This window comes from Rhinatrema bivittatum, chromosome 4 (assembly GCF_901001135.1).
Source record: "Rhinatrema bivittatum chromosome 4, aRhiBiv1.1, whole genome shotgun sequence".
NCBI lineage: Eukaryota > Metazoa > Chordata > Amphibia > Gymnophiona > Rhinatrematidae > Rhinatrema > Rhinatrema bivittatum.
The window spans coordinates 138,330,534-138,351,125 of NC_042618.1; the positions used below are offsets into that span (position 1 = coordinate 138,330,534).

Consider the following 20,592-nt stretch of genomic DNA (forward strand, 5'->3'; position numbering starts at 1 on the left):
TGTGTGGAATTTTTGGTGATTGGAAATGAGAAGTTGTTTATGAAGTTGAATTCTGTACTTATGTTGCTCAAGTTTTCTCCATTTACAGGGTGGCCCATGGAAAAGTAGCCTGCTTCCAATGCACTGTTATTGAAGGCGGGCTTCTTTTCCATGGGCCACCCTGTATATTCTGCTCTAACTGGACTTTGACTTTAGGTCAGTTTAAATAAATATGGAATTCCTTTTTGAACACTTGGAAGAAGTTTTGTATCCAGTTTTGAAGAAAGAAGGGTTTTGAGAGACAATCTTCCCATCCTTCGTGGAGGGCATACTGGACATTGATTCAGATCAGGGAAGAGTTAAGAGGAGGTGCATTATGGACAAAAACTGCAGCCCTTGGAATTGTTGTTTTACTTTTTATGTTGTGATCTTTTTCCATTTTGATATAGAATCTGTTTTTTAAGTTGAAATAAACCTATTTTTGTTGAATATCTTTATTGGACTGTGGTCCAATTTTTTCTTTGTGGCCTCATCTCATTGAGATTCTTCCTTCGGTGAGTACCTATTGAACTAAGATTTGAAGGGTGATTGAGAATATCTTACAGTATTTTGGATTCCCACCACTGCATCTAGGGCCCTCAAAGGATATATTTCCTCCCTGCTGGTGGAACCCGGCACCCAGGGCTGGAAGTCTGATGTGTGTGAGAGAGAGAAAAAAGAGATTGGGGACAGTGAACTTAAGCCCTGGGACTTTGCTGTGCCTCCTGTATTAGGGACCATGAACCCAAGAGGGGTTTACATTGTAAAAGGGAAAACCAAAACACTTTATGATCTGTTTTTTGGCTTCCAGACTCCAGAAAAGTGTAGAATGCCTTCTGAGTTGCAAGAGCAGGGTTCCTCACTGCCTTTTCTCTCCTGTTTTGCATTGCGGATAACCACTTTATTGTGAGACCACAGAATTTATCGGACTCTACCTGTGTTTTTGCCTCATTTGGACCCATGTTGGTCAGCAGCAGTAAGTTGGCGACATAATCATGGAAGCAACAAACTGAAACAAAGTCAACCAAATATTTTTTGGGCGTACATCCCTATGTCCTAAAACTGGTCCTCTTTGGCCAGCAGGGAGTTGGGAAAACCTGCCAGCTATGATTGATCCCTTTGCTTGAGAACCTTACAAGTAAATTTTAAAAGGCCCGCGCGTGACTGGGCTTTGCGTACGCTGTGCACATTTTACAAAGGGCCTAGCTATGTGCGTAACCCCCATTATGCTCCAAAGTGCCGAGCCCATAGAAAGGGGCAGGTTGGGGGGGGGGGGGGTGTGGTTTGGATGGGGAGGAGCAGGACGGGCCGGGACAGTGCCATTTGATGCTGTCCTGGGGGAAGTGCGTGCTGGCAGTTGGCTGGCACGCAGAGATTACTTCTGCTCCAGAGGAGCAGCAAGTACCAAAATAAAAAATTTGGGGATAGTTAGGGTAGGTTTAGGGGGCAGGGAGGAGAGGTGAAGAGGGAGAAGGGATAGGATTAGGGGTAGGGAAGTTCTTTCCCAGTCTGCTCCTAAACCTTCCCGAACTTAATTGGAGCAGACTAGGAGGGAACTGGGGACCGACTGATCGTGTCGCAGGTCGTAGGTTATAAAATCCCCCCCCCCCCCAATCCGGCACACAAGTGCACACGGCCATCCAATTTTATAACTTGCGCGCGCATGTTATAAAATCAGCAGTGCATGTACGCGCGCCAAATCTCATCTTGAGATTTGAAAACAAGTTCTAGGTGGAACTTCTTGTTAACTGAATATTCTTATTCAGGAGACCTTGCCAGACTTAGGCCAGTGCCATTTTATATGGAATAAAATAATGGTGCCAGCCTTGATCTGTTGGCACCATTTGGAATAGTAGCAGCAATGAAGCAGAAGCGACTGGGGATTGCTCCTGCCTTGTGATTATTTAAGCAGATTTTAGAGACTTAATGTGTAGGAATATCCAGGGGAGCCTGAGGCATTGAGGAAAGGCCAGGGAAGAGGGAGGGGGGAACAGGGGAGAGGAAAAATTGGCAGGACAGAGACCTTTTTATTTAAAACAAAACTAAGTAAAACAAAGGAAATTCTGTTCGTTTATCTTTTGTTACATTTTTAAAAGAAAATGAAACAAAATGAATTTTTTTTAAAATTTTCCATTTCATTTCAAAAAAAGCATATCCCTACTAAGCACTACAAGAAGAAGGAATTTCTTGGAAAACTGAGGGTATTTTTGACCACCAATGAAACTTGCAGACAACAATGTGAGTATGGAACTCATTGAGCCTGATATTCAGTGCCAAATGGCAGGATTTAAAAATCCTGCTGCAAACAGCAGCTGCCACTTAACTGGCTAAATTTTTATCTTGCTAAAAAGTTAACTGGCTAAGGGGTATATCTATTTATTAAGCCATGTTAGATCTTTACTACTTCAAGCTACTTTGCAGACAGCGGTATTTAAAAGTTTTAAATAGATGATTATGATATGGTAAACACCGTGCATTACCAATAATGCACGGCATTATTATACCACATGTTTTAAGCCAAATATCACCAAAATGGTAATCAGTTGCTTTGCATGCAAATGCTTTGCAAATACATACAAAGCAGTGCATTACTAGATAATAATGCAACTTGCCTGAAAAATCACAAGACATGTTATTTTCTTGCAAATTAACAACTCAGGAGTTATAATTAACTTTTCCTGGGAGCATTGGTACTTGACAAGTAAGCTCTCTAAACCAGGAACCTTTTTTTCTGTGCTCTCCTCTGGCACCTGTTTTTCTTGGATGCAGCTCTTTCTGTAATTCAGTAGCAATTTTGAACTTCCTCGGAATAATTCCAGATCTCTAAAACTGATGCTTTACTTTAGGCAGCAATTCTGAGCACAGAATTCCAAATCTGGCCATCTTCAATGGACTCCATCTTGAAACTTTTCCCAACTTAGAAGCACTCTTCCAGGACAGATGATGAATTGGGGGTCTTATACTTCTCTTCTTTGAGACAACCTCTGTATTTTCACGCTTTTCCCATGTGAAGAAATCCCTAATAATTTGATATTCAGGAAACCTAGGAATTCTCCTTTGGACTCCTCAGCATGACCTTTCTAGTCCTAGAGGTTGAGACACCCTGACCTTGGGTCTCAGTTATAATCCTAGGACAGATTGCTCCTTCAGCACCTTTCTGTTGAGAGAGGCACCCTTCCACCTCGACCTCTGCCCTTGAATGACAGACCAACAGAACTTCTCTCTTAGAAAGAGGTTCCCTAAAGAACCCTGTAGCATATGGGCATAGGAGTTTCACTAAATTGCTGACACCTCCCAGTGGGGACTGTCAAACCTCTTTGAAAAACTCCTATTCTACTTTTATATCTCTCACTACATGCAGTGTATATTGAGACTACTGCTGCACTACTAAAGGGAAAATCTTGGACCCCCTTACAAATACATGCACCTAATTTGAAGACACAGTAAAATACACACAAAGGAGTTGAATTAGCACAAGTTTGAGAGTTGTGAGCAGTAGCTAGCTACAATCATCAGCAAAATAGAAGTGAAGCCTTGCTAATGAGTTATGAATAGCACCGGTCATCAAGGCTTCATCCCTAGCTTGTCTGTGATATTGTATTATAAAAGGGAGAATAAGCAGACAAGATGGACTTTCTCCAGTTCCTTCTCCATCCCTGAGACCCAATGCTACCTTTGCCCTGCATCCTCCCACTCTATGCCAATCATTTTTACACTTCAGCCCCATGATGATGAATACCTACAGTACCCAAATGTAATCCGCTTTGAAGAGCTGAAAAAAGTGCAAAAAGCAGAATATAAAAAAATCTAAATAAATAAATAAATAAAAAATACAATCTCTGTTCAACCCCTCCTTGTACAGATGTTCTCTCCTGTACCCCATGGAATAGGTTCCTAGGGCCTTTTGCAGCCTGTAGAATTCCACGCTGAAATTGCTGCTGGTAGGCATCTGGGGTGAGCCCCACTCTCCCTAGAATAGCTGCCTTGACTTCCAGGTATGTGGCCCTCCCTTCCAGATTGGCTATTTGGTAGGCATCTTGACTAGGCGTGGTTAATAGATTCCCCAGATATGTAGCCAACTTGTCCTCTAGCCACCCTACCAGTTGTGCAGTGCGCTCATAGTTTTTCAAGAAGCTATCTGGGTCTTTCCCCAGGTTCATCTTAAGGAGTGTCAGTGACACTGATTGTGGACTGGTCATGGCTGTTTGCATAGCTTGTTCTGCATTAGAACTGTACACTGCTGCATCACCTGCTCTTGCAATGCCTGCTACAGATTAATTTGCATTTGCAGGGCATTTTGTAATTGTTGCTGGCAGGTAGCAAGGACCAGGATCATCTGTTCCATCTTCCTGCTTACTGAACTGCCTCCAAGTTACATATTTCTCAGGGGATACTTACTACTTGACCCCTGCCTAAACAGGCAAAAATATCCCCCTTGGCCTGTTGTGCAAAACTGGTGGAGTGAAACTGTGAGGCCACAGAAAAAGAAAAAAAAAAACCTCTACAGGGTTTTTTTCCTCTTCTTCTCTTGCTGTGGCTGTGGACTCTTGTCTGTGTTTCCTGGTTAGACAGGATATTCCACTGCTACCACCATAGGTGCTAGCTCAATTGGTAGGCAGCTTGATAACAGCCAGAGGAAACAAGAGGCAGACTCTGGTTGTTCCTTAAGTGCACTTTATTTACAATGAAAACAAACTCACCTTCACTTTAGGAATTTCACAAAAAAGGCAGTGCAAAGCAAAACAAAACAATCAGTTTAGACAGTTCACTTTGACTTCAGGAAATGCACAGTTTTAAAACATAACAAGACTTAACCTTCATCAACATAGCAGGTTTAAAACTTCATACAATTCTCTAACCTTAAACTAGCAGGTCTTCGTGTAGACTGGGACTCTATCAGCTCCCCAGGGCCCATTTTTCTCATCTAGGCCCTGAGGTCTTATACTCTGGTGAAGGGCTCCTCCCTTCAGCTAGAATTCCCTGTGTGTTTCAATCTTAAGAGGGAGTGGGCAAGACAGCTGTGCCTTGTACTTTAAGGTTGTCTGAGGGAGTTTTCTGTACATTCCCTCAGTCTCTATGCATTGGAATCACTGCTAGTCCATAATCCCCTCTGCCTTTAAGAAGGCTAATTTGAATGGGAAATATCACTGTCCTTGGGCTATACATGTAAATGTTTGTGCCCTCAAAGTCTCTTTCTGTTTACTTTTGGCAGTAATTAATTATCTCCTCCTCTCAGCCACTTAAAAGTTAACCTTGTATAAATTAGCTGCAGTAACCATAGAAGAGGAGTAAAACAGCAGAGATGCGGAAGGGAGAGAGTGAAGAGACAGGAGATTCAGATTGTTGCTAAAAATTAAAAAGGTTTTAAGAGTTTTGTAGCTCCTGCCATTAAGACACACATAGGATGGGGTATGGGACAGGGCAAAGCAAGGTGGAGTGGGTGGGGGGGAGCTGGTCATAGTGCCCACCCATGTTAACCTTGAGCTCTCAAAAAAATTCTGTTCTGGCTATGCCCCTGTTGGGCAGCAGGAGGAACAGTTTAAAGAAGTGCCAGTTCTGTTCTTTTTTTTTGCCAGCTGCAGCTGGGCCAGGAGGGTGGGGAAAGGTGAAAGACAGATGTTATCAGTATTGGAAGGGCAATGAGGCAAAGGAGAGGCAAACTGGAAGCATCAAGAGTGTTCAGAGTCAGGCATAGGCAGATGCAGTATTAATTACTGGGTTTTTATACCGCCAGTTTTGAAACTGTGAAGCTAGCCACTCTGACCAGATAAAACCCATCAGGTTGGCTGAGCATTAGCCCGTTGGCAGCCCTGCTGCCCCACAGGACACAGAACTCTGGCTAGTTCTTAAATGCTAGACTTTTGTCTCACTGGCATGCACTTAGCCAGCTCTTGACATTAACAGAAAAATGTCAGTTCTCTTTCCTATTAAAGCTTTACCAGTGTCTGTGCAAGCTTTACTTAAAAAGAGGGGGTGGAAGGAAGGATGAGAATGACTCTTTCATTCGCTTTATTCCTTTCAGTTAAGAGGAATAAAAGCATGAACAGAATGGCCTTCGCATGGAAATGAAAACTAATCAAAGGAATCTAGCAAAATTCAGACACCAAAGTAAAAGGATTGGAATATCCTAGTGGTGGTAAATGTAAGCCTCTCACATCTGTCTGGCAGATTGTTCTAAGGAGCCAAAATGAGCAGGTGCCTTAATGGTTTTATGTGTCATACAATATTAACCAGTGCACGAACGAAGGTGGGAAGGCACTGGGGAGAAAGGCTGTTTTAGGTTCCTATGAAGGCTCTTGCTAATTTACATGGATACAGAGAGCACTGTAATTTATTCTATACTATTATCTTGATAAAAGGAGGAGTATGAGCAGTTTTTTTTTTTGACAAAAAATGCAGGAATAAGGTTAGGAATTTATCAAACAGCAGCATTCACTGCCACTATAATTTAGAATTGATCAGGACAAAATTCAATCTGTAGCATGCAATATGCTAAATTATTACTGATTAGAGCTTTATAGTTGTTATTTGTCTTAACACCTTAAGTCTAAGAAGATGGGAGAATTAGAATGTATAGCAGTGAATGATGACATAGACTTAATTGGCATCTCAGAGACATGGTGGAAGGAGGACAACCAATGGGACAGTGCTATACCAGAGTACAAATTATATATTGCAATGACAGAGAGGAGCATCTTGGTGGCGGGGTGGCGCTTTATGTCCGGGATGGCATAGAGTCCAACAGGATAAAGATCCTGCGTGAGACTAAATGTACAATTGAATCTTTATGGGTAGAATTGCCTTGTATGTTACAGAAGAGAATAGTGATAGGAGTATACTATTGTCTGCCTGGCCAAAATGGTGAGACGGAAAGTGAAATGCTAAGAGAAATTAGGGAAGTTAACCAAACTGGTAGTATAGTAATAATGGGAGATTTCAATTACCCCAATATTGACTGGGTAAGTGAAACATCAGGGCATGAGATAAAGTTCTCAGTGGAGCGCAGGATTTGGTGAGAGAGGTAATGATGGTGGGGCCACTTGCCAATAGTGATCATTAATGGCTGGAAGGAGGACAGTAAGTAAATCCACAGCTCTAGCGCTAAACTTTCAAAAGGGAAACTTTGATAAAATGAAAAAATAGTTAGAAAAAACTGAAAGACGCAGCTACAAATTGAAAGGCGTGGACATTATTAAAAAATACCATCCTAGAAGCACAGTTCAGATGTATTCCACACATTAAGAAAGGTAGAAGAAAGGCAAAATGATTACCAGCATGGTTAAAAGGTGAGGTGAGGTGAAAGAGGCTAGTTTAGCCAAAAGATCTTCATTCAAAAATTGGAAGAAGGATCCATCAGAAGAAAACAGGGTAAAGCACAAGCATTGGCACGTTAAATGTAAGACATTGATAAGACAGGCTAAGAGAGATTTGAAAATAAGTTGTCCATAGAGGTAAAAACTCACAATAAAAACTTTAAAAAATATATCCAAAGCAGAAAGCCTGCGAGGGAGTCAATTGAACCGTTGGATGATCAAGGTGTTAAAGGGGCACATAGAGAAGATAAGGCCATTGTGGAAAAATTAAACTGTTTCTTTGCTTTGGTGTTCATTGAAGAGGATGTTGGAGAGATACCCATTCCAGTGAAGGCTTTCATGGGTGATTCAGATCAATTGAACCACATCCAGGTGAACCTGGAAGATGTGGTAGGCCTGATTGAAAAACTGAAAAGTACTAAATCACCTGGACTAGATAGTATACAGACCTATTTCAATTAATTTGTAACCTATCATTAAAATAATCCGATGTATCTGAAGACTGGAAGATTAACCCCTATATTTAAAAAGGGATTCAGGGTGATCCGGGAAACTATAGACCAATGTGCCTGACTTCAGTGCTGGGAAAAATAGTGGAAACTATTCTCAAGATCAAAATCACAGAGCATATAGAAAGACATGGTTTAATGGAACACAGTCAACATGCATTTACCCAAAGGAAATCTTGCCTCACAAATATGCTTCATTTTTCTGAAGGCGTTAATAAACATGTGGATAAAAATGGAACTGGTAGATGTAGTGTATTTGGATTTTTAGAAGGCATTTGACAAAGTCTCTCATGAGATGCTTCTAAGAAAACTAAAAAGTCATGGGATAGGAGGCGATGTCCTTTGGTGGATTACAAACTGTTTAAAAGACAGGAAATAGAGAGTAGGATTAACTGGTCAATTTTCTCAGTGGAAAGGGTAAACAGTGGAGTGCCTCAGGGATCTGTACTTGGACTGTTGCTTCTCAATAGATTTATAAATGATCTGGAAAGGAATACGTGAGTGAGGTTATCAAATTTGCAGATGATACAAAATTATTCAAAGTAGTTAAATCACAAGTGGATTGTGATACATTGCAGGAGGACCTTGCGAGACTGGAAGATTGGGCATCCAAATGGCAGATGAAATTTAATGTGGACAAGTGCAAGGTATTACATATAGGGAAAAATAACCCTTGCTGTAGTTACATGATGTTAGGTTCCATATTAGGAGCTACCACCCAGGAAAAAGATCTAGGCATCACAGTGGATAATACTTTGCAATCATTGGCTCGGTGTGCTACAGCAGTCAAAAAAGCAAACAGTATGTTAGGAATTATTAGGAAGGGAATGGTTAACAAAATAGAAAATGTCATAATGCCTCTGTATCGCTCCTTTGTGAGACCGCACCTTGAATACTGTGTACAATTCTGGTCGCCACATCTCAAAAAAGATTTAGTTGCGATGGAGAAGGTACAGAGAAGGGTGACCAAAATGATAAAGGGGATGGAACAGCTCCCCTATGAGGAAAGGCTGAAGAGGTTAGGCCTGTTCAGCTTCGAGAAGAGACGGCTGAGGGGGGATATGATAGAGGTCTTTAAAATCATGAGAGGTCTTGAACGAGTAGATGTGAATTGGTTAGTTACACTTTCGGATAATAGAAGGACTAGGGGGCATTCCATGAAGTTAGCAAATAGCACATTTAAACTAATCGAAGAAAATTGTTTTTCACTCAATGCACAATTAAGCTCTGGAATTTGTTGCCAGAGGATGTGATTAGTGCAGTTAGTGTATCTGGGTTTAAATAATGTTTGGATAAGTTCTTGGAGGAGAAGTCCTTTAACTGCTATTAATTTAGTTGACTTAAGGCATGGCCTCTGCTATTACTGGCATCAGTAGCATGGGATCTTCTTAATGTTTGGGTACTTGCCAGGTTCTTATGGCCTGGTTTGGCCTCTGTTGGAGACAGGGTGCTGGGCTTGATGGACCCTTGGTCTGACCCAGCATGGCAATTTCTTATATTCTTATGTTCTTATGGTCGACATAGTTTAAAGGATAGATGGAGGTTAGAGAGAATATCAAAATCCAAGGAAGGACTGGCATTCAGAGGGGCTTTTCTTTCAAAGATGTTTGCGAAATCTGATTCAACAAACCTGTGGATTTTTTGCAGGTTTGTCAGATCAAATGTCAAATCTTTCTTAAAGACAATCTCCTACCTACCTCTATCCTCTGCCACTTTGCTGAAGTTCTGAGGTTCTTGGCACATAGTACATGAGCTATCAAAACCAAATAGATCCCTTCTCCAGATGTTTAACCAAAATATGTTCTGGCTGCAACAAACTATTCAGCTGCGTATGGTCTGTACAGTAAACTGACCATGCACTGACAGCATTTAATGTAAATGATAACAGCCAGAACAATAATTTTAATGGAATGATGCAGCACTGTTTATATTTCATATGCAAATTAACAATAATAAATGTGACATTCTATGGGATTTGATATAAAAAAAATCACACATTAAATTATTGAAGATGTAAGACAGAACTTTGCTTTCCACCTGCAATGTTTATGTCTATTAATACAACATTAACACAATTTTCTCTGTGATGCTTATGCCTCATGAATGAAGGATTTATAAAAAGGTTCCACTTTAAAATCCATCCTCCTCCCTTCCCCCATTTAAATACTGTATAATATAATCATTCTATTATAACCAAACGTTTTATTTTAAAACCTGGTATAGAAGACCCACTGTGCTTTGAACTGGAGTCACAGCTTTTAACATAACACTTAGAAAATTAGACTTATTGACAACATGATCAGCACCAGTTAGATGACTGCTGCTGTGTTTAATTTTCTCAGTGGTATATTCAGCTCTTCCTCTAGTGCTACAAGACAGAAAATATTACTAAAACAAATAGTCGGTGCTCTTTTGTGCATAGCCTGGGTTAGTGTAATACAATATTAGGAAAAGATTTGAAACTTGGAAAACTAAGGTAAACTCCAGGCTCTGGCTTTAGAAGCGTAAAGAGTATTGCCATTTTAACTGCTATTTTGCCATGTTACCTCAGCCAATCAAATGTGCCTAAGTGGTTTGTGAGATGTCAGCATGCAGTATTCAGAACAGATACACACAGAGAGGGTCATTTTCAAACTTTTTACTCACAGTCCCTAGCCCATATTTTCAAAACAGATTTAAGTGCATAAATCTGCTCTGACAATTTGCAGGTGTGCACAGAACCAGGGCCAATATATATGCACATAGGTGAACATGCTCGGAAACAGGTATGTGTGCACGTATATTTATGTGCAAACTTTCGAAAACTGAACATATGCGTGAAAATCATGTCCCCACCCCGACTCCATCCCCTTGAATGCTTCTCTGTAGTGTGCAAAATCACTTTTGCTCGTAGTTTTATGCGCACAACTCCCTGGTAATTTTGAAGAGGCCACTTATGTACCTAAAACCGGGATTTATATAATGTACATCCTTTTGAAAATTATCCCATATGGTTCAAGTCACCCAAACTTGGAATTCTGACAGGAAGATAATCCTCAGTTTCGGTATATATTTAAATCCTATATTAAAAATAGTATGCAAACCTTGGTAGGCTCTAGCCCAGCTCAAGCACAGGCCCTGGCTCTGATTTGATTCAGCTGCATCCTAAATGACAAACCAAGAGCAAGCTGAGCCAGAGTCTGCCCCTTCAAAATCCTACAGGATCTGCCTGATATTTCCAGGGGCTTCCTGTCTGGTCTCCCTATGCTGATATGTGGGCCACTTGCCTCGCTCTTGACGTTGCCAATTTTACTCCCTGCTGGACCCAAATAGCAGTTGGCACTGTACTGTTCTGATGATTAAATCTGAATTGTATGGTGCTGGGATACCAGTGATGTTTTTGCAGTGCTGGAGGAAGGAAGCCAGCCTTGGAATACAAGGCTTAAACTTCTTCAGCGATCTGTGTGGTGGAGTCAAACAGGTTGCAAGTTGGGAGAGAGACGAGAAAGAGAGAAGAGGGGTGGAGTCAGGGGAAAAAGAGAGAGAGAGAGAGAGAGAGTGAGAAAAGTTAATATGGAGATGGAGGAGAGAGATGGCAGTATGAGGGAAAAGAAAAGGATAAAAGCAGCAGAGAGAAGAGGATCAAGAAAAGTGAGCAAAGAAAGCAGGCCGGATAGAGAGAATGAGAAAGAACTGGTTTGGGAAGACAGAGGGGAAAGCGGTTTCAGGATCTACCAGCGTCGAGGACACGAAGAGCATATCTGTAGGCTTTGTGAGAGGATGTCTATGATTCAGGTTGGAGTCGAGTCCTAGGAATGAGGTTACTTGGTCAGGCAGAAGTCTGCAGTGCAGATGCAAGACTCTAGGATCAGGCAGGAATCCGAAATGGAGGAATAAGTTTCCAAGATCAGACACATCAAACTAGTTTGGTGCAGGTATTCCCTGCAGCTGTTTGTTTCAGCAAACACATTAGTCTCTGTTGGGTTTAAATACTGCCCTCAGTAAAGGTTGTGTCCTTAATCCAACAAATCTGCTCTTGCTGGGGGCATGGCCTGACCCTGTCAACAGCCAACTTTCTGTTGCCTCTTCCAGTCTGACAGGCCTTCCTGGGTATCTGTCTTCCATCTTGCTAGTTACTGGTTCTAGTCTCAGTTTTCCTTAGAACGGTGGAGAAACAGGCTGGATGCAAAGAAGGTTAAATGTGTAAAGATTTTTCTTTTGGAAAAAAAAAATGAGAAGACAGAGCTGGAGAAGACCAACAAGGAAGAAGCAGAAGCACAATATAAATCACATAATATACTAAACACAACGTCAATGAGAAAATGCCTTTAACTTGACTCTGAAAACTAGAATGGAATCCCAGTATTCACATATACCTAATGTGGGTTTAAATGACCTTCATAACGCCCTGCAGTATTTCGAGCATTACTGCTCCATCATTGAACCGCTATAGGGCCATTTTTAATCATTGGTCGTATTCAATCCTGTACTAAACAAAGTTTTACTTATTTTGCTTTTTTCTTTTTTAAATATATTAAAAATCAATATTGTATGAAGATCTCAGTGCATTTTAAATTCCAGGTGCTTGCCTTTCTCCAATATCGCAACTCTATTCGGTTTAAATTCAGGTACTTCCCTTGAATAGATAACGGAGCTCAATCCAGTTCGGATTCGGATATTTTTCTTGAGTAGATAGCAGAGTTCGGTCTACTCAAGAATCCTCGATCTACGACTCCAGAGAAATTTTAAACTATTCAAAACAAACCTCAAAACCTGGCTTTTCAAACAGGCCTTTTAAAAAGAGAACGGCGCAAATAAGTAAGGAAAAACAGGAATAGAGCACCTAACACATAGGGGCAGATTTTATAAAACTACGCGCGTGCGTACTTTTGTTCGCGCACCAGGCGCAAACAAAAGTACGCCGGATTGCAATAGATACGCGCGTAGCCGTTAAAATCCGGGGTCGGCGCGTGCAAGGCTGCCCAAAATCGGCAGCCTGCGTGTCCCGAGCCGCACAACCTGCCTCGGAGGGAACTTTCCTTCCACCCCCGCACCTTCCCCTCCCTTCCCCTACCTAACCCACCCCCCGGCCCTATCTAAACCCCCTACCTTTAATCCAAGGCAGGCGTAACTTGCTTGCGCCGGGCCGGCTGCCGGCGTACCATGTTCCGTTCCAGGGGCTGGTCCGGAGGCAGCGGCCACGCCCCTGGGCTGGAACCACACCCGTGGCCCCGCCCCGGAATGCCCCCGATGATGCACCGGCCACGACACGCCCCCCCGACACGCCCTCCCCAGGAAAGCCCCGGGACTTACGCGCGTCCCGGGGCTTTGCATGCGCCGGCAGCCTATGCAAGATAGGGGTAGGTTTTCGGGGGTTACGTTAGTAACCCTTTGAAAATCTACCCCGTTATCTCCAAGTACATACCTGGAAATTTTTTTTTTCACACATATAATTGTAGTCAATAACCCGTAATGCCATGAATGAACCACATGTTATCTCCTGGAAGTCATTCATCAATGGAAAATCCATGTCATTAACCAAATAGCTTTTAATCTTTATTTGTTACCAGATACTATTGGCACCTCCATTGTAAAATTTTTGAGCTAATCTCCTCTATATGTGCCATTTTGTAAACCGTTATGATGGTAAATAACTTAATAACGGTATAGAAAAACTTTTAAATAAATAAATAAAAATAAAATAAGGGATAAGCATATAAGAAAAGAAAAACATATTGCAAAGTGGTGAATGTGAGCTGTTGAATGTGTCTTTGGTTGATTTACCCTACATTAGTGGATCTTGGGGTTGGTGTGTTACTTTATTTTTGAGGCAATCAAGGTGTAAACATAGGAACAAATCACAATCCAGATATTACAATAGAACTAATTAAGTCTTGACACAGGCCAAAGTGGTATGAGAGCTCAGACGGAATCATTTTGGAAGTTGCTGGAAGTACGGCAGGAGGGAGTCTTGCTCTTCTAGGCCCCTTCATCCTTGCTCTACATTGGAGGAGGTTGGGAGGAGGAACCTACCTGGGGATATGAGACCCTTTTCCTGTGCTCCAAGGGGGTATATAGGGGATTTTACTGCAAATCTCTATGTATTTACCACAGACTCCAGGTGCTGGCATGCTTTTCATCACAGGGGTGGGGGTGAGGGGCGGAGGATAAACTTTCAAGGCCCTGTGCAAACAGGAGAGAAACAGTCTCTCAGTATCTTTCTCTCTCAGATGTACTCACAGTTGGGATGTCCTTGCTTTAGGGGCACTTTGTATTCTCATACAAGACACTGGAAACAATGGTGAGGTGATTGAACAAAACTTTTATTGCAAACAAAAATCTCTTCAGTCCAATTAGCAATACAAATCTCCAACTGATCTTCACAACCTTCAAAAATATATTTCTCGTCTCAGGCTTGCACTGCTGAGTTAGTGTTCCTTCAGATGGCAGGCACTAAGAAATAAACAAAATACTCCTGAGTGCAAAGGTGAACTCCAAGTGGAGACTAGAATCTCTTATCTCTTTCTCTGATGTTAGTCTGGACTTCTGGGTTAGAAAGTCCCAAAAACGGCAAAAAACAAAATCCTTCTTACTGGCAGGAACTGGTAGCAAAAATTCCTCCCAAACAAAACTGTAACAAAATCTTCTCCCAAAAATACTCCTTTCTTCTTCTATAGCAAGAGATTGCTGTCCCTCTTTGTAGTGCAGGCAGGGAATCACAGCAGCTTATCCTGATCTCCTCCAGGCAGGGGGAAATCTTCCTAAGACAGGACCAAGCTCTACACAAAAACAGATTCTCCCAAAACTCTTCTTGCACTCCCAGAGACACTCCCGGCCAGACCACGGGGAGAAAAATGGTTCTTCCCCGGGACCTAAAAAATGGGGAAAACTTTAATACTCTCCTTCTTCCTCAAAACTCAACTCAAAAACTGCCAACTAAAACTGCCACACTATTCCTCGTGCTTTGCCTGCTTTTATACCAGCTGCTGACCAATCCAGGCAATCTCACAGGAGGAGCCTGCAAAGGATGTTCTGCCAACTACTCCTATTTAGATTCCTACCCTAGGGCTTAAGATGGGGACACAATTATATAGTGGGGAAGTAGAGGGTCCCTAAAGTAGCAGTTACACTGCACAGATTTGTTAATTCACAAATATTACAATCTAAATAACCCCTAGTTTTTCAGGATGAACTCTCTGACCTTTTAATCTATTAAGCCTGCTTCTCTCACCATATTGATAATCAGCAAATAAAGTATGTAGATTCTCTGTTGGCAAAGTAATCTGTGTTGGTCAGGAATGCAGGAGTTTCATGGTTCAGGTGCTGGGATTTCAAATTCAGCATCACAGGAGATTGGGTAAAGATGCAGAAGCTTCTGTGTAGGAATCTCAGTGATATTGATGTTGGTCCTCAGGGTATTGATGGTTGTTGGTAATGGCAGCTACTCTAAGCAATGGTGGGTTCTTTGTCTGCCTTGGCTTATCTAGTTGCCAAATTGGCATAGTCTCCTTCTATGTCTTGCCCTGAGCTGTCAATCCCATCATCCTCAGTGCAGGACTATTCTTCATGGGGAAGAAAGATGGTTCACTGAGACCCTGCATTGACTATCGGGGTCTCAATATGATTATGCAGAAGAACCATTATCCATTACCCCTCATAACAGAGTTATTTGATTTCCTGAGGGGGAGGGGGGTGCAAATCTTTACAGAGTTTGATCTCTATGGGGCTTAAAACCTTGTACACATACAGGAAAGAGATGAATAAAAGATGGCCTTCAATACCTGGGATGGCCACTATGAATACCTGGTCATGCCATTTGGCCTTTGTAACACTTCTGCCATTTTCAACACATGGTCAATGGGATCTTTCGGGACCTTCAGTACTGACACTTGGTAGTTTACCTGGATGACATCCTCATATTTTGGCACTCTCTGGCCCAACATTTTGAGCATGTAAAACAGGTACTACAGAGTCTCCGTGAACACTACTTATATGCTAAGCTTGAGAAATATACATTTGAATAGCAGGAGCTGCCATTCTTGGCTACATTGTTTCCCGGGAAGGGTTACACATGGACCCAGACAAGTTAAAGCCATCCAAGATTGTCCCCAACCTGTCAGCATCAAGGCTTTTCAACACTTCTTCATCTTTGCCAATTATTGCCATCAGTTCATGCAAGGGTACTCTTCCTTGGTGGCCCTCCTCACAGCCCTTACCAAAAAGGGAACTGACACGACACTGGACAGAAGAAGCTATACAGGCCTTTGCCCATCTCAAGAAGGAATTCCTAAGGGATCCCTGTTTCCACCATCCACATGCATTGAAACCCTTCATTATAGAGGTAGATGCCCTGTCCTCACTCAACACAATGACTAAGGGATCCTCTTACTATGCTTCTTGTCCAAGAAGATTACTCCTGCAGAAGAGAAATATACGATCGGAGATCTAAGTTTCTGTCTGTGAATCTGGCACCTGAAGAATGGTACCATCTGCTGGAGGGGGCTAGGTATCCGATCACGATCTATACCGACCACAAGAACTTGGAATACCTACCGCAGGCCCAGCGTTTAAACTTTCAGCAGGCAAGGTGGTCTTTATTCTTCAATCAGTTCAACTTTGAAATGCAATACCATCCAGCAGAGAAAAACCAATGGGCTGTTGCCCTTTCACGCTCCTTCAAGACTGAGGATTCCTCCAACCCCTCTCACCACATCATTGACCTGGCAAAAATTATGTTTGCAGCAGCAGTGCCCATCCCACCATGGAAAACAATAGTTCTCAAATGACTACGAGAAAGGGTTCTCAAGTGAGTCCATGACTTTCAACTGGCGGGGTATCCAGGAGTTGCTAGGACCCTTGAATTAATCCTCCGTCATTACTATTGGCCTCAAGTGAAAAATGATCTGCAGCATTATGTGGAGTCCTACCACAATTGTGCTATGCATAAGAGCTCCCATGCTTACACTTGGGGGCTGTCACAGCCATTGCCAGTCTTTGAGAAACCCTGGACCTATTTGGCCATTGAGTTCATCACTGACCTTCCCCTCTCTAATGGCTATACGACCATCTGGTAGTAGTGGACCGGTTTTCCTGGTCTTGCATCCATACCAGAGCTGGCACATGTCAACCATTTTGAGGAGTTTTGTGAGCTGTTTAGGCCAGTTTGTAAGATTGACACATTTCCCCTGAAGAAGACATGGAGGTGCCGAAACATTGTCAATATTGGGATAGTATTTGAGCATTCAGCAATTTCATCTGATTTATAAGAGCGGAATTTCTGCTGATAAGCTAAGTCTATCTTTTAGATATATAAATAAAAGTATTTGATAGGTTTTGGAGGTATAAGGGAATAAAATATATATTTTTAAGTGATAGCTAAACAATATAGAAGGGCATATGTTTAAGGTCAATAATTAAGTAATTGGAAATTGTATATGAGGTGAACCAAGTGCTCAATTGTATGATACTGGTTGTAGCCCATTGCAGGCAAGAGCCTGTGGATTACGTTTGAGAAAGCACATTAAAATCTGATACTTTTTTCCCATTAGATTTATTTATGAGCTCGTGTTGCTTTTTTGTGTGACATCTCTTTGTTCAGCATATCTTTCATCTGCACAAATTACCCTCTCATAACCTCTCAGATTGAGGAGTACAATTCACAACCCTATTCTGGAGAACCTCTGTAAAAAATTCAGAATTACCTTCGACTTTACCTCTGCTTACCACCTACAAAGCAATGGCCAGACTAAAAGGATCAATCAGATTCTTAAAGGATTCCTGAGAGCCTATGTTAATGAACAGCAGGACAACCAGGCCTTTCTTCTACCCTGAGCAGAAATCTTCCACAACAATCACTTGGGTAGTTCAACCGGATTCTCGCCCTTCTAGATTGTGTTTGGTGGGCTCCCATGGGTACCATTCCCTATTCCAGTGCCAGTCTCCTGTCCAGCAGTGAGTACCCTGGTTCAGGATTTTGAAGGCTTGTGGCGGAAGACAAACAGATTCCTTACTCTAATGGCTGAGAAATTCAAGAAGCAAGTAGACAAAAAGCATTGTCCGGTGCCTCAATTCAAACTGGACTATTAGTTTGGTTGAATACTCACAACCTCCACCTCAAAAACCCCTCCATCAAGTTGTCTTCATGGTTTGTAGGGCCATTTCCCATGGTTCGCGAAGTGGGGCCAATGACCTACCAACTAAAATTTCCACCCAATCTCAAAGTCCATGATGTATTCCATGTGTCTCTCCTTAAACCCTTGCTCCTATCCTGGCCTTCACGGGGGGGCTCCCAAACCAGTGGAAGTGATAACAGAAGTAGATACCGAGTATGAGGTTCAAGATGATTCTTGATTCTAGAAAATGTCGAGGTCAACTTCAGTATCTCATCTCATGAAAGGGGTTTGGACCCAAGAAGAACTTATGGGAGCATGCTTATAATTTTTAAATCCCTCGATTGGTAAAGGAATTTCATTAATGCTTCCCCCAGAAGCCCAAACCCACAACCCTGGGGAGGGGGCTTAGAAGGAGGGTACTGAAATATTTGGCTGGCTGCAGGATGGCCATGCAACCAGCTACATTCACCAACCAGCAAGCATGTCACCAAACTTTGCCATGGCTCAAATGCCACCATTCCTTGCCTCCTGCTGGTTTGGCCCCTAGGCTCGCATCCATGACAAATGCTGCCCTTTGAAGGTCCTGCGGCGGGAAAACCCAGCGGAGGCTCCTTCTGATGACAGCACATAGTGGGGTATTTAAGCCCATGCCACAATCCTCTCCCCATCTAAGCAACAGATCCCCTAATTAGTCTGCAGTGCATGTTGCTCTTCATGTCTCCTTGCCTTCTGCCTTATCCTGCCTTGTCTCTCTGCCTTGCCTTTCCTTATTTGTGCCCAGGTCCTTGTCTTGCCTGTACCCTTGCCTTGCTTGCATTTGTTGGTCTCTTTTTTCTTACCTGGTCCATCCTGCCCTGTCTTGTCCTCCAGTGTCTTGTTTGTCTCAATATGATTCTCTGGTATTAACTTCTACTATAGACCCAGACCAATCTCTTGCCTGCCGCTTGAAACTGACCTCTGCTACGGACCTGGACCTTTCTTTTGCCTACCGTCTGGTACTGACTTCTAATACAGACTATGTCCCAGCCTCCCATGCCACCTGCCCAGACCTCAGCCTGTACCTGGAATCTGCCTCTCCACCACCAGTCCTCATCTCCTCTCCTACCTGGACTCTTCTTGATTGTCCCCTACGGGACATTCGCCTAAGGCCTGCTGGCCCATGGAACTTAAGTGCTCAACCAGCAGGGAATGGGGCTGGAATAGGTGAAGCCCCAGCTCCAGTCCTAGTAAGGGTGAGTCTGCCCACTATTGGCGTGTTCCTATTTTGTTCGCCTACTAAGATGCGTCAATCATGCCACAGCCCAAGAGCTCACAACCATGAAAACTACTAAGAGACACTTGCACAGAGAACTGTGATTTCCTCCTGATTGTATCAAGAACTGATGTGAAAAGTGTCATTTTCCCAAGAATTTCTACAGTAAAGATTTATTTTGGACACTCAACTTGAGCCTCTAGAGTATTTTGTTGGTACTCACATTCCTTATTTGTGGACTTTAAGCGCTACCTCCCCAGATTAAAGGAATTAAGAGTCATCCCTGCCACCTTTGGCCTTGGAGGATTTATTCCTTCCTCCTGTCAGTAAGAACCTGACCCCCAGGGCCTTGGACTGTGAACGGAAGGGAGAGAGAAATGGCAAAGTGGTCCTGGGATCTTCATGCATCCCTGACCTCTAGGCTCACAAACCGAAACAGGGGTCACTCAATTTTCTATTACTGTGAGTAATCTCTCCTAGTTATGTGGCAGCTAACCAGTAATACTGCTTTCTGTATTGATGCCAGTGTGCGATAAAAATTCAGTTCCTTAAGATAATTAATAAGCGAACGAGGAACTGCACCAGTCATTGAAATGATTGGCTTGAGTTTCATGGATTTTAAACTCCACATGTAATTACTTCAGTTCTTCTAACAATTTCACATGTAACCCCTTCTCCAGTTTATGGGCCAGGAGGGCAGGGGCACACAAGGCCAAGCCTTTACCTTTCTCCCATTCTGACACAGTCCAAGGGCCTGGGACAAGGTTCTTTTTCCAATTGGGGGGGGGGGGGCATGGGGGACTAAATTCTCCAGGACTCAAGATGGCTGAGGGAATCTCAGGTTGTTGGCCTGGGGGTGTAACAGGTCTCTATTTATTTCAAGGCATGTGAATGCCATAAAAGACTCTGGAGGCTCTGATTGAGTGTCCAAAATTAAACCTTTTACTGTCAGAGTGCTTAAATGGTAGAAGTAACAAATCAACAAATCAATGCCCCATCAATGTCTTTTATCTCACATTCAAAATACACTTATGTATGCTCAAAACAATGAGTCGTGTGTTAATCCGAATGATTTCACTAAGGGCTGCGGAGTCTCTGAATGACTCCTATAGCCCGAATGTTTGACAAAAAATCTTTTTTTAGAAAGACAGAGAAAGGGTTTCATATATATGAGTATTAAACCCCCATGGGTGAACTCTTTTCATGCATAATCATTAACCAAACCTCCTCCATCCAACATTTTTGTCAATATATCATATACACCGTAGGTGAAAACTGCATATATTTTTCTTTTTAGATTTATGTTATGTGCAAAAAATTGTTTAAAAAGCATGCTTTAAATGTCCCGACTTATCTGGTACAGTTGAAAAACCCGACGCAGCCACGTTTCTGGTCCGCAAAAGGACCTT

At 42.4% G+C, this 20,592-nt stretch overlaps 1 protein-coding gene and 1 long non-coding RNA gene across 2 annotated transcripts in view; one reads left to right on the forward strand and one right to left on the reverse strand.

The window, feature by feature from the left end:
* The window catches only part of LOC115090147, a 54,409-nt gene extending 49,443 nt beyond the window's left edge, over nt 1–4,966 (reverse strand). Inside the window, exon 1 of the long non-coding RNA XR_003856317.1 lies at nt 4,878–4,966. This is a non-coding gene — a long non-coding RNA (uncharacterized LOC115090147). The remainder of the gene's footprint in view (nt 1–4,877) is intronic.
* The window catches only part of RAB15 (RAB15, member RAS oncogene family), a 424,110-nt gene that overhangs the window by 125,349 nt on the left and 278,169 nt on the right, over nt 1–20,592 (forward strand). The window lies entirely within an intron of this gene.